Consider the following 14,168-nt stretch of genomic DNA (forward strand, 5'->3'; position numbering starts at 1 on the left):
GAGCTTGTTTTAAACCATATAATGTTTTTGTCAATTTAAAAACGTAATTGGGAAATTTTGAATCTTTAAAACCATGAGGTTGTTCCACATACACTTCTTTTATAAAACCATTTAAAAATGCACTTTTAACATCCATTTGGTATTATTTAAATTTATTGAAACATGCAAATGCCTACAATATTCTAATTACTTCCATCCTAGCTACAGGAAAATATGTTTCATCAAAATCTATTCATTCTTCTTGAGTATACCCTTGAGCAACAAGTCTAGCCTTGTTCCTCACTATATTACCACTTTCATCTAGCTTATTCCTAAGCACCCATTTAGTACTTATAGTAGATTTATTACTAGGCCTTTCAACTAATGTCTATACTTTACTTCTCTCAAATCAATTTAACTCTTCTTGCATAGCCATAATCCAATTTTCATCGGTTAATGATTCTTTAACATTTTTAGGTTCTATGCATGAGATAAATGCAATATAATTAGAAATGTCCCTAAGAGAAGATCGAGTAGTTACCCCTTTGGATGGATCACCTAAAATCTCACCATTCTTTACATATTTATACTCTCTTGGGTATATGATTTCCCTTTCTTCAATGGTTAGATTCTTAAAGGCATATTGAGTTTCCTTATCATTCAATTCTCTCTTTGATGATGGTTCTCCAACGTCATTCGCATTTATAATACCTACATCATCATCAACACAAGAATCCTTCCTCGGAAGGGGATTATCATCGAAAACAACATGAATAGACTCTTCTACCACTAAAGTTCTTTTATTAAATACACGATAAGCTTTAGAATTTAAGGAATAACCCATAAAAATTCCTTCATCACTTTTAGCATCGAATTTGCCAAGATTGTCTTTACCGTTGTTTAAAACAAAACATTTACATCCAAAACGATGAAAATAACTAATGTTAGGCTTTTTATTTTTGAAAATTTTCATATGAAGTTTTCTTTAAAATAGGCCTAATCATTACTCGTTAATAACATAACAAGCGGTATTTGTGGCTTCCGCCCAAAAATATTTTGGCAAATTGTTTTCACAAAGCATGGTTCCAGCTATTTCTTTTAAAGTTCGTTTTTTCCTCTCAACAACTCCATTTTGTTGAGGGGTTCTAGGTGCTGAAAAATTATGACTAGTCCCATTTGAATTACAAAAATTTGTAAATCCAATATTTTCAAATTCAGTACCATGATCACTCCTAACAATTGAAATGAAATAACATTTTTCATTTTGGATAACTTTTGAAAAAGTGATAAATTTTTCTAATGCTTCATCTTTCGTACTTAAAAATAGAACCCAAGTAAATCTATAATAGTCATCTACCAATACAAAGTCATATTGTTTTTCACCCAAGCTAGTAGTTCTAATTGGCCTAAAAAGATATATATGGATTAATTGTAATACTCTACTAGTTGATACATCGCTAATGGATTTAAAGGAAACTTTCTTATGTTTACCTTTTGTACATGCATCACATATTTTATCAAGATTAAATTTTAGTTTTGGCAAGCCTCTTACTTAAAAATAGAACCCAAGTAAATCTATAATAGTCATCTACCAATACAAAGTCATATTGTTTTCCACCCAAGCTAGTAGTTCTAATTGGCCCAAAAAGATATATATGGATCAATTGTAATACTCTACTAGTTGATACATCGCTAATGGATTTAAAGGAAACTTTCTTATGTTTACCTTTTGTACATGCATCATAGATTTTATCAAGATTAAATTTCAGTTTTGGCAAGCCTCTTACTAAATTGCCTTGATTTAGTCTTTGCAAAACACTCATGCTTGTATGTCCTAGTCTTCTATGTCATAACCAATTATCATGTTCATCCTTGACAACTAGGCATAAATTAGTCATATTTATTGAATCTAAATGCACCATATAAATGTTTCCTATTCTATTACCAATAAGCATAATCGTATTTAATGCAATGTCTATAATTTTACAACCGTTAGATTCAAATAAGATATTGTATCCTTTATCACACAATTGACTAATACTTAGTAGATTATGCTTTAACCCATTCACATATAACACATTTTCTATTTTTATGGAAGAGGTATTACCTATAGTACTTGTACCTTCAATGTAACCTTTTGAGTTGTCACCAAAGGTTACCACTCCTTTATTTTTTTCGTTAAGTTTATTAAACGGATATTGTCTCTGGTCATGTGTCTTGAGTATCCACTGTCAAGGTACCATGAATTTGAGCTTGCATTTCGTGCCTTGAAGCAATGCTCGTTTTCCTACAAACATAGATTAATTTTTGATTTTTGGTACCCAGATTCTTTTGGGTCCATATTCATTAGTCCCTAAAAGCCTAGTCCCCTTAGGTATTCATTTGTTTAGGATATCCTTATCTTTAGTAGTATTGAGTCCTTTAGGAACCCATATACTTCTAATGATTTTACTATTTGAGGTTCTTTGGGGACCTCTATGATTGTAAGATTTAAAATTCTTTCTAATATAGTTGGATTTTGAACATTCTCATTTTTCAAAACGTTTTGATCCAACTTTATTGAAAGAAGCTTTAAGATCATCAATTTTCTTTTGATGATCATCATAAACTCTAGAAAGTAAGTTTTGCAAATCAGAATTTTTCTTTTCAAAATCATTGATTTTGACTTGCAAATTTTTAATCTTACTTTCGATTTCAATATTGGTATTGGATGTGAGATCTTTTTCATTTTTCAATTTTGAAATATCTTTGTTTTATTTTGAAAATAATTTCTCAGAATCCGAAGCCAAACCTATAATATTCCTCTAATAACTCATCAAATGAATAATCTTCTAAATTGGATGAGTTAGAGGTTACATGAGAATCCTCCCCGAAGGCCATCAAGCACAAGTTTACTACTTCTTGTTCCTCTTCATTGGATAATTCGTCATCGCTCCAAGTAGCCACATGTGCTTTATGCTTCTTCTTTGAAAGACCCTTCTTCTTCAATTGTGGGCAATCATATTTAACATGCCTAGGCTTTTTGCATTCATAGCAGATAATTGAGTCCTTCTCCTTTGACTCATTTTTAAAGCATTCATTTCGTTGAAATTTTCTTCCTTTATTTGGCTTCATTAATTTTTTGAGTCTTCTGGAAAGCAAAACCATTTCTTCATCCTCGTTATCGTCAGAGTCACTTTCATCTTTGGTGGATTTGAGAGCAACACCAATATTCTTCTTTTTCTCCGTCTCCTTCTTTGTATCGTCCTTCTTCTCGTGATCTACCTCATCTTGAATCATCATTTCATGAGTGAGGAGAGAACTAATGAGCTCATCGAGAGTTAAATACTTTAGGTCTTTAGCTTCAATAATTGCAGTCTTCTTCGATTGCCAAGCTTTTGGAAGAGAACAAGTTATCTTCCTCACAAGTTTCTCATTGGGGATTAGTTCTCCAAATGCCTTGAGGCCATTGACAATCACTGAGAATCTATATGTCATAGCTTTGATATCTTCTTCTAGTTTCATCCTAAAATTTCCATAGTTATGAGTAAGAAGACTAATTTTGGATTATTTTACCTCGTTAGTTCCTTCATGTGTGACTTGAAGTTTATCCTATATCTCCTTGACAGTTGAACAAGATGATATTCTCTCGTATTCATCTGGTCCAAGTGCCCAGAAAAGAATATGGATAGCTTCTGAGTTGAGCTGGAATAATCTCGTCTCTTCTTCACTCCACATTTCTGGATCTGTGGATGGTTTAAAGTATCATCTCATCATGATTTTTCTTGCTCCCATGTCACTAGCTTGAATGAAGAACTTCATCCTATTCTTCCAATAGGTATAATTAGCTCCATTGAAGAAATGAGGCTTGTTGACGAGTTGAGAATCAAGAACGAAGTCGAAGTTTGATGTAGAGGCCATTGATGACTTGAATATCGATTGAACTCTTCCCGGATCTTCTCAATAGGTGGTAAAACCTTCAAATGAGACAGACTCTGATACCAATTGTTGAGTTAATCGATCGGATGAAATAGCCAAGAGGGGGTGAATTGACAATTAAAATTTTGGTGGAAGCTTTTACAAAAAATTGAAAATATTTCCACAGCGATTTAGAGTGGTTCGACTTTCTCAACCAAAGTCTACGTCCACTACCTTAGCTATCCACACTGAGGATTTTCCATAAATTCACTAATTTTTCTTTCTTTTGAGGACAAAGAGTAACCTTACAACTCCCTCAAGAATTATACCCCAGATTCTTGAGAACACTCTCTCTCAAAGAGAAACTTACAAATTTTGTAAACTTACTAAAAACCCTCACAAGGTAGAATGTTTGCATAATTCTAGAACAAAGAAAAAACACTCAAAGATAAATACAATTGAGCACAAAGTATGTTCTTGAAAGTAAAATGAATATTGAAAGGATTTTGGCTTGAATTGCTTAAACTTGAGGTTTGATGCTTTCTCTCTTGTTTCTATCTCAATTCTTGTGTAATATTTAATCACCAATGGCTTCAGAACTTGTTTAAATACACCTCAAATGAATTCTAAACATTGGAAATATCGGTAGAGTCAATAGAGCCGTTGTAGTGTGAAATCCACTTGAAAAAAACTGCTGGGAGCGTATGGGTATCGATACTCCTTCATAGGGGTATTGGTACTACCTGTTATAAATTCAAATATTTCGACCGTTGCATTCCAATGGCATCGATAGTGGCCAAGGGGTGTCGATACTACTTTGTAGCGTAGTATCGATACCGTCCAGGGGGTATCGATACTACTATGTAAAGTAGTTTCGATACCGATCATGGTATCGGTACCCAAATTATATTCTGTTAAAATTCAGAGTCAAAACCAAAGGGGTAGTATCGGTACAATTGACTATGGTATCGGTACTACTATGTATAGAGGTATCGATACCGTGTAGGGGTATCGGTACCACTTTGGCATTCAATGTTTGGGGGTATCGGTACTGTATAGGCAGTATCGATACTACCCTTATAAAATCTCAATTTTGGCTCGATTGTGGTTCGAAATACTTTGTAAAAATTGTTTCAAATATATTTTAAGTATAAAACTCAAATTTTCATTTAGTAAGGAGTAAATTGATATTTGAAAACTTTGGAGTAATATTTGAAATATTCGAATAATTGAATCGAATATAATATTTTAAATCAAATATAAAATCTTAAAATTACTTAACACTTTATTTGTTATTTCCAAATATCAAAATGTTTTCAACAATTATTTAAAATTGAATCATGATAATAAATTTATCATTATATTCCTTTAAACATAAGGATACTGTATGCTTATATTATAATGATAATAATTTAATTTATATAAATTTTCATAAATTGTATATTATGATATTTATATTTATATTTTGATAAAATTATAATATATATTTTATCAAATTAATCAATAAGATTGATATTATTATATATACTTTTTACAGGTATTCTTTGAAGTATTCAAGATTTATTTTCTTTTCAAACAAATAAAATAAAATAATATTTTTGCTTAATTTATGTAAATGAAATGGACGGTCTGTAGAATATTGTTGTTGATTTTTCTATTGATGGGTTTTTGAAATAAGCTTTTTCTATTGATGAATATACAGATATATATAAGATCGATGCATTATTGTATTGTAAGTTTATTTTTTTTCCTCATCTATTACATTAGATCATTGTATTTATGTTGGATTTCAACTTCGCTCTCCCTCTCCCTCTCCCTCTCCCTCTCCCTCTCCCTCTCCCTCTCTATAATTGTTTAAATTCAATTATTGTGTACCGACAATGACTTCGACTTTAAAACTTATTACTATAGCATGATCTGTACAAAAGAAAATTAATAAAGTTTATTAAATGACTTTCATGATTATAAATTCAAGTCCAACCCCATGGGAAATATAGAAATGTCAATACCATGGGCCAAGCTTGAGTAAGGAAAATATATAAACAACTACTCCAACTACTTTATGTATACAAAGACTTATAACATGGACGAGTGTGACATTTATTGAAATACATCATTAATGGTATGTATTGAAATACACCACCAATATAAAATATATAAATTTCATAAATAATTACAAAATTTTTGTAAATTGATTTTATTTATCATTAAATTTTTAAAAGTTATAAAATAAACATTAAATTTTGAACTTTTCTAAAAAGTTAATAATAATAGTTAAATGTTATTAAGGGATGGCATAACATACTAAATGAATGAAAATATCTAATTTAGCCCCTCAATTATAACTAAAATTTCATTTTACTATTTTTTTAACATTTTTAAGTAATAATTCTAAAAAAAGAATTTTTTAAATATATGAAAATAAATTATTTTTTAAAATAAAAAAATATTTTCAAAAATAGTTATCAAACAATGTTAATTTTTTTATTAAGTGAAAATTATTTAATAACTAATTATTTATTTAACTATTGTTGAATATGTTAAAATATATAACTTTATAATTTTCTACATCTAAAAATTTATATTATCAAATAATAAAATTATTTTTTTATTAATGATGTGATTTAAGCATTTAACTTTTATTTAGAAAATTTGAATGTAATTTAAAAGTCATACATTCATAATATTATAGTATCATATCAAATAATTTTTAATTTAGATGGTACAAATTTAATATTTATATTTAAAATATTATATTTATTTTATCTTTATCTATTTTGTTTTCAATTTAACAAACCTAATAAAAATTACTTCAATTAAAATAAAGAGTAAAACTAAATTTTAGTTATTATTAAAGGGTCAAGTGAGATATTATTGGTCCACTCAAACCCCATTCAAATTATGCCGTCTCTTCCCTAGGGAAGGGCATGGGTCGGGTTGGGTCAGGTTTTTGGTCCACCCGATCCGACCCGACCCGAGAACAAGGAATCCTTTACCCGAGACCCAACTCGACCAAAATAAGATTTCACTCGACCCGAACCCCACCCAATATATAACTTAAAAATTCGACCCGACCCGACTCAAAATAATAATAAAATATTATTTTTATTCAATAAAAAATAGTGATTTAATTGAAAAAACAATATATAGAGGGATATTATTGTAATTATTCCTAAATATATAAGGTAAAATTATATTTTTCAGGTCGAGTCGGGTATTTTTCACCCTAAACCCGAACCAGACCCGACCCGAACATCATAATTAAAAAACCCAACCCGACCCGAATTCTAAAATATTTTTAAAAAACCGGGTCGGGTCGGAACCTGTCAAGTTCGGATCCCATGCCCATCCTTACTCTTCCCCCACTCAGTTGGCACCACCCACTGCCCCAATCAATGTTGATCTCCTCCAATACGCCACCAAGCCCAACACTTCACTCAAACCCCTGCAGAAACAAGCAAAAAAACAAAGTTTGAATCATTTCTATTTTTCTGTAAAATGGGTATAAAAATCCGATTGCAAAAACAGTGTAAACTCTCGATTTTTTAGAGATCCAAAAGCAATAAACAACAAGTTTCAAGGTTTATTACTTTCTTTTTTTTACTTCGAATAATAGTATATATATATATATATATAGATATTCTCAGTTTCTAGTTCTTTTCTAGATCTCAAATAACAATCTTTTTTTTTAAAAAAAAATAAGCAAACAACAACTATAATAGGTTTTTTTATTTCAAAAGACATCAACCAAAAACCAACTTTTTTACAGTAAAATAAAAAATAAAAATAAAAGGCTAGATCGGAATCTTACTCTAGCCGTACGTGTCGCCGACCACCACACGCGGGGCCTTTCATTCGGATTTAGGGGTGGTTTTCGACATTTTTAGCCCAAAGGAAGGGCTTAGGTTAGTAGATTTGGGCTTGGGGATTTTTTTTAAATTTTTGAGACAATTTGGGTTTTTCGGCCACCACCACACGCGGGGCTTTTCATTCGGATTTAGGGGTGGTTTTCGGCATTTTTAGCCCAAAGGAAGGGCTTAGGTTAGTAGATTTGGGCTTGGGGATTTTTTTTTTTAATTTTTGAGACAATTTGGGTTTTTCGGCCACCGTTTGTGGTGGCCGAAGCTGGTTTGGGGTCGATCGACAGTGGGCTGCCTAGGAAAGGGGAGATCATTCCCCATTTTTTTGTTTTGTATACAAATGAAAAAATGTTTCAAGTGGTATTTATAAAGCATTTTAGGGGTAAATTGTATTTTAAGTCCCCCAATAATACTCATATTTTTACAAAAAGGTCACTAGCAGGGATCGTTTTTGTGATTTTACCATTTATGTCCATACTTTATTATTTTTGGTATTATTTCCTTTTAGTCCCCCTACATTTAGCGTATTTTTACACTTTGGTCATGTGTAGTGACCTTTTAATTTTTTTAAAAATTTTGTGGATTGATTTTGTAATTTTGCCTTTTTATTTTAACAGGTTATTTTAGGCTTAAATAAATGGTATAATTGCTTTTAGGTCCATGTAAATTACGCGTCTTTTGTATTTTAGTCACTAATCTATTTAGTTTTATTTTATTTCAAATTAGACTTCAAATTTTAATTTGTTTTAATTTTTCCCCCTTTTATGTTTAATATGTTCCCTTTTATTCAAATTTATGCAATTAGGCCCTTATATTTAGGTTTATTTTATTTTTTATTTATGTTATTTTTTACTTTTTTATTTATTTGTTATTTTAATTATTTTATTTAGGTTTATTATTAATTGTTTTATTTTGTAATGTATTTATTAAATTTATTTTTAAATTAGATTAACACTCGAATCGAACTTAGAATTTGGGATGATACTCTAGTTTAATTATGGAGCAATTTGAGTCGAGTTTTCGCATCAGATGCCCGATTACTCGAATCGATTGCTCGAATTTTTAAAATTTATTAATAATTAATATTTTTAGGTTAAATAGAGCCTTCATTTTTAGCTAGAATTCGATGTCGTCCTATTAATTTAGGGAATAATTCGAGTCGGCCCTCACATGAGTGCTCGAGGGACCATCTCGGCTATTCGATTCAATAATTGGTTTAAAAATAAGATAGAAATAATATTAGAGCTTATATTTTTAGGTTTATGCCTCTTGGTTCTTTAATTTGTATAATTCGACATTATAAGCTAGAAAAGACTCAATTTACTCTTAGTTAATTAGGATGAATAAAATTTTGTTTGATTTGCATTCTATTTTTCAAACCTAAGGCAATGTTCATTTATTAGGTAATTAATGGTATATCTCCCGCAAGTATGCTCAGGGGGTGACTATTGGCGATTCCCGAAATAGGTCGACATCTTTTTCAAAGACCGTATAATGATTTTTAAAATCAAGGTAATATTCTGTTATCGAGCACAATAGATGATCTCCCACATTTATGCAAGAGGGTGAATGCTATCGACTTTAATAAATGAATACCCTTTTCAACTTTGTATCTGTTATGATTTCAAATTAAATAAAGATTGAACTCAAAATTTCTGATTTTAAATATAGGGTAATCAACTAGGTACCAAATTTTGGGCACTTGTGGGGGTGTTAATCCTTACCCACGCATAATTGACTCCCGAACCCGATTTATGGATTTTCACAGACCTTTAAACTTGGTATCTTTATAAAAATAAAATGTTTTATTAAAATTACCGAGTTTTCATTGTGTCCCAATCGCACCTTAAATGATTGGCGGCAACTCCTCACATTTCAAAAATTCTTTTCAAAGAGAAAACCCCCGAGTCGGTAACGGTCTTCTCCCGCCCCGGCAAAAAATGGTGTCGACAACTTGGTGACTCTGCTGGGGACATTTTGTTTTTAAAACAACTTGAGAGTCGAGCCACGAGTTGGTTACCCTCTAATTAGGATTCTGGAAATTATGAGTTCAATCTTATTTTAATTTACAGTTCATTATGTTATTTCAAAAGAAAAAAAATAGATTTTCTCATCGGTTAATGCTTACATTTCACGAAATTATTTAAGGTTATTGCATATTATAGCTCTAAACCCGGCCTCTAACGCGAAATGTCACACCTCATGAGGAGCATTGGGCTTCCTTGTGTGGGTCTAATAAAGTATCTTTGGAAAACACCCTATGTTGCCTATCCGGATATCAGATCTGAGGTACGCTTTAGTGGTGTGATCCCCTGAGCTAAACCTGATAGGCAAGTCTATAATGGGCCAGAATCGGGGTCAACGTTAGCAAGTTGTAAAAATTGCTCGAGATCTTTTACTAGAACCCCACCACATATAGAGAATTTAGTGTACCTACCCCACTAGATCCATACGGATAGCCTAGAAGAATTAGAATGCATTCTGTTAGGATTATTGATTTTCTTTGTATTCTTTTTAATTGAGTCATTTTTAATTATTTTTGCTAAGATTACATTTATTTGAATAATCATTTCAACTAACTTGATTCTTTTTGTCTCGTTTCAACTAACATTGATTTCCTTTTGTCTGGACTTATTGCATTTTTGCATGAACATGACATATACTTCAAAGGTATTGATCCCTTAAATAACTAATCGTTTAGAAGGTTCTTGAAAAACTATGCCCACAGTAGTGCCTTTCACTGGGATCGAAAGAATTTTGAAGGAGCTCTACGTAGGTCGAGTAGCGTCAAGGGAGAGTCTACCTACTAAGGAGAAATGCCAGGCATCTACCTACTGAGATAACAAGGTGGACTCAAGAAGATTCGACGTTGAAGGCAACAGTTGAAAATCACAAACCAGCTCGAAAGATTTCTGAAAGTAGGAAATTAAGTATAAGCTTTGAAGATGATGCAGTACCCATATGCTCGTAGGAGCTAGGCAACTTACAGATGGACCAGATCTTCTCTTCTCCAGTGTACCGAGACATTGTCAATTTTTCAAGAATTGTTAAAGGAATAGTTATTTTGGGATCAATGTCTTTTGCATACATTCATTTTGCATAACACTTTCAATCCTTAATATATTTCCAATTCACACATTAAAACACTCATTCATTAAAATAATGATAATAAGATAAGATTTCTGATCGTAGTGATATGGATTCATACTGGTAGCAAGAACGTTTATCATCTGCGTGACACAATGAAAATACCTAAAGAAATAGAGGATAAGCTATCCAGAATTGAGAGAAAATAGAAAGAGATGCAAGAAGAAATGAGGAGCAAGTTGGCAAAAATTGAAGCTAATACCGCAAACTCTCAGCTCGATCTGTTGAACAAGGTGCAAGAAATTTTTATGAGACATTTGACTATTGGAAAGACCACTATGGAAGACCCCACACTCCTATGAGTTTCACACATGTTCACATTCCTGACCACACCTCTGTGCATCAAGGAATCCGATCACCAGTCTGCTTCACCGTCGAGAACCCACAATATCAGGCTGGAGCTTCATTCGTCGTTGAACGTCCTACCACTTCTAGGCTGAAGCCAGGTGAATGTTGTACTAATAATGAGGTCCATGACCTAAATGAATTAGCTGAAAATGAAAAAATATCCAAAGAATGAAGGATATAGAGGAGGTGGTAAAATCTAAGGAGAAAATCGAGTCATTTTATGGGTGTGACGCCAATGAGCTAAGTTTGGTTCCCGATCTGGTTCTCCCACTAAAGTTTAAGATTCCAAACTTCGAGAAGTACAATGGGACCACATGTCCTTCATCCCACATCACCATGTATTGTCGTCGAATGGTTGGATACTTGGAGAATGAGAAGTTGTTGATCCACTGTTTTCAAGATAGTTTATCTGGATCTGTTTCCAAATGGTATAATCATGTAAAATGTACTCAAATCCGTTCTCGGAAAGACTTAGCTCAAGCCTTTTTGAATCAGTACAAGCACATGACGAGTCTGGCCCCTGATCGAATCACGTTGCAAGTCATGGAGATGAGGCGCAACAAGACTTTTCGATAATATACACAACGATGGAAGGAAGTCGCTTCTCAGGTGCATCCACTAATGACCAAAAAGGAGTTCGCTACTATGTTCATCAATACATTAAAACCTCCCTATATTGATCACATGATAAGGAATGCAACCAAGAATTTCTCTAACATTGTTATGTATAGAGAAATGATCAAAACATCTAAAAAATTGCAAGATAAGAGTCTCTGACTGTACTAACGTCAAGAAATGAGCTGAGGTTAATACAGTGAGGTCTTATTCAGCTAATCACAGGATCAAACCTTATAGAGTAACCCGAGAGAAGACCCCTATTGGTGAAATTTTGGTGAAATATGAAGAAGTGTTCCCATTACTAGTTGAGAAGAATCTCATGACTCCAATTTAGTCTAAACTGAAAGAACCCCCATTTTCTGAAGGGCATGATGCTAATACAGCATGTAGCTACCACATAGGAAGCTTGGGGCATACTACTGAGAATTGTCAGGCATTGAAGTGCAAGGTTCAATAGTTAATCGATTCAGGGGCATAGAAATTTGATGAATGACGTGGTATCCCGATGCGGATCAAGAAAATTTATTGCAGCCACTATGAACTTTTGATGCACTCGCATATTGTCTTGTTTGAATTTCTTGTCTTTTTCTTTTCGTTAAAAAGTTTGTAAGTCACTTGACAATCGAACATTTTAAAATAAAATGCTACCTTATGAGGTTATGAGCAATGATTAATTTTCAGACTCGAAATTCTTTAAATGTCACTAGATTAAAAGCACTTTTAAGAATCAGAGTTATAGATCTTTGAAAAAATGACAAGATTGAAAACTGATAAAACAAGGACCCTTGAACTTACCACATATGATACATTTGAACCTCATACCCTTCTCTTGCAGGGACCAATATAGCCTTCTCCTCTCATGAGGAAATGATCAAAAGGCTTGATATTCATGTATTAATAGGAGCAGACAGCATGGGGCATCTCTTGTGTATGACATTGCAAAATTACCTAGACTAAACTTCTATTGAAGACGTTAAATGATGATCATAATCTTTGTAAATAGAATAATGGAGTAAACGAATTTAGTTTAGGTCAGTTGTTTGACAACTGAACTCCAAATGTGGAATTTCCTAACCATCAAAGATACATAGATTATAACAGGTTCTTCTCAATGAGCTTAAGAAATTCTGAATCTGAATACTCAAGAGGTTAATAAGTTATTACTATAGATTATACAATAAAGCTGAGCTATTCCGCTAAAGCAATTGTTATAGAGGAAACTTAAAAGCCCTAGATTTATGAATAGATTGCATTTGAACCATGACATTACTCAGATACTCTACAGTTCTATGTTTGCTCCACTGTAATTGTCAAGTTGAAGATCTTGTGATGAGATGAACCCTTCAGCTAGCCTAATGAAGGCGATTATAATATACATACAATAAAGCTGAATCCAGCTAGCCAAATAATGGAAAATTAAATCATGTTGATCTAATAATGAGTTCCGATGAAAATGGACTAAGGGAATTAAGGAACACCTGTTATAGTCGACTTCACACAAGCACTCATGAATTTTATATTTAGACCAATGTCCCTGTACTACCTCTACTAAAGGAAGTTTATGAAGCTTGAACAAATGAAAGATTTCATAGAACCAAAATAGAAGTGTTCTAGAAAGTCTGGTGATTAATCATGCTAGTTGCGTAATTTTGTCCGCATCTGATTAAAATACCAAACCAAAGAAGAGGGGCATGTCGTAAGGTTAACAGGGACCGAAAAAGAAATAACATTTTGATGATTGAAACCTTAGAAACTTTAAGGAGCTAGCCTAAAACAACCCATTAATTTTGAAACCTGTCAAAGAGGTATAACTTTGAAAGATTAAAAGAGATGTTCATTCTTTTGATATTTAGTGAGCTCATGTTCTCTGATTTTCTTCAATTGTGAGCCTAAAAGAATGTCATTTTTCTTAAACAAACCTTTAATATTTTGAAAATAAAAATAAAGAAAACATTTTCAAACAGGACAATCTCTCTCGAGAGTTTAGTTTGGAAATTGACAAAGGTCTCTCAGACCTAGAAGCTTAGAATCAGAAGTTGGGGCAAAGAATTTGAATGTTAGAGAGCAGGAAAAGCATAATTTTGTTAAAAGATGCAATGGTACACCTTGGTGTGCGAGGAGAATAAAGACAAACATATTAAGAAGAGAACAAAGATTGGATGAGCAGCTTTTCACTGCTATTAATCAAGAAAAAAACATGCATTACACATACATGAATTTGCATCTTTGCATCAAACATCCATCATCTTATGCAATTAAAACTTTAATTTTTTCCTCTCATGAGGGTACCATTAAAATTTCTCTTGAAATCCTATTATT

Source organism: Hibiscus syriacus, unplaced genomic scaffold (assembly GCF_006381635.1).
Source record: "Hibiscus syriacus cultivar Baekdansim isolate YM2019G1 unplaced genomic scaffold, ASM638163v2 tig00112231_pilon, whole genome shotgun sequence".
In the NCBI taxonomy this organism is placed as follows: domain Eukaryota; kingdom Viridiplantae; phylum Streptophyta; class Magnoliopsida; order Malvales; family Malvaceae; genus Hibiscus; species Hibiscus syriacus.